Here is a 1,438-nt window from a genome sequence, read left to right on the forward strand (position 1 = left end):
TCAGAGTGTTGGAGTAGAAACTCACTATAACTTAGATGTTGTGGGGAAAAAAATTAAGCCAGATAAACTTTGTCCTGTTCATAGTTTTTATTTCAGAGGACAAACATGACCCATAGTATATCCAGGCCTACATTAAAAATAGGCTTCAAAGGGGGTTCTATGTATATGGAGTCTATATTAGAATTGTAAAACTACCCTTTGAAATATGTATGCCACCTAAGCTGCCTCAGGCATATTTCAAACCCTTCATTCAACATTCCAAAGACATCTAAATAAAACATTAAGAATTGTTATAAGTTGTTTAGAGTATGACCTAGGTAGAAGATGTCTCAGTTATCTATGAAATTTACACATTAATAATAAAGTTTGTAGACCATTTTATTTAATACATTAAAATTTGCATCAGCAAAATTTATTAAATGTGTTTATGAATCAGATAAAAGGCTAAGCCCTTGAATACTGTTATATGATAAACATGTTATTAATAGGAAATGGAGGGCTTCTTTCATCGGGGCCAAGGTGCCGCTAGGTAAATTGAAGGATGCCGGCTGCGGAGTCTGTGCATTTTGGAAGGTTGAAATCATGGCGGGGTGCAGAAAGAGATGCCCAGTTCAAATTCAATGGTATCAAAAAATATTTCAACTCTTACACTCTTATGGGGAGAATGAATTGTGCACTGGCCACATAACAGCATTGCTTTGATTATTGGAGGTATTGCTTTGATAGTCTTATACTTTATGTTAAGGTCTAAAAAAGCTTCAGCTGTGAAAGCAACATAAACGGATTCTAAGCTGTACCTCATCTGTTAAGTTCCCATGCCTGAAGAAGCTAATATCAACTCATCATGTGATACTCAATTTGTACAATAAATTATGAACCTGGAAAAAATAGTAAATGGAGCTGGGTAGCTACATATATTAATCACAAATTGCTGAGAGCAGGGGCTGAGGCTCACATCTAGACTAATAAGAATTGTCAAAATATTACTTTGATTAGATTGCTAAAGTAGATAAAGACAGAATGGATTTCATGATCTCACCGCTGATCAGGGATTTCATGTTATCCTCACCCCCAATAAATAGTCCCTGTTTGGATGACAAGTTTAAATGAATGTGAGGACTAAAAAATGTATGGTTCCAGAATGCCATTTTAATACGGTCAAATGGCTTAGAGAGATTTACGTAAAGTTGACTTCAAATATCTTATTTTGGAATGCTATGGACATAATGTAGAGACCAAATATGAACATTTCCACCTTGCATAGTAATTTAGACCAGATTTCCCACCCTCTTCATAATAATATAGATATAGATAAATAAATAAAGAGTACAGGGGGGTTAAATTAGAAAGCCTGATATGCTGTTCTTCCCCCCCCCAAGGACAGATTTTATTTTATTTTTTTCCTGCTTTATAAAAAATTTAATCAGTTATACATATA

The 1,438-nt window shown here is 34.4% G+C and overlaps 1 pseudogene across 1 annotated transcript; it reads left to right on the forward strand.

The window, feature by feature from the left end:
* Window positions 1–541: 541 nt before the first annotated feature.
* Window positions 542–779, forward strand: LOC307065312 (ATP synthase membrane subunit K, mitochondrial-like; annotated as a pseudogene). Its single transcript has one exon. The product of its transcript is annotated as an ATP synthase membrane subunit K, mitochondrial-like (transcript).
* The last annotated feature ends 659 nt before the right edge of the window (window positions 780–1,438 follow it).

Source organism: Hyperoodon ampullatus (assembly GCF_949752795.1).
Source record: "Hyperoodon ampullatus genome assembly, chromosome: 17".
NCBI lineage: Eukaryota > Metazoa > Chordata > Mammalia > Artiodactyla > Ziphiidae > Hyperoodon > Hyperoodon ampullatus.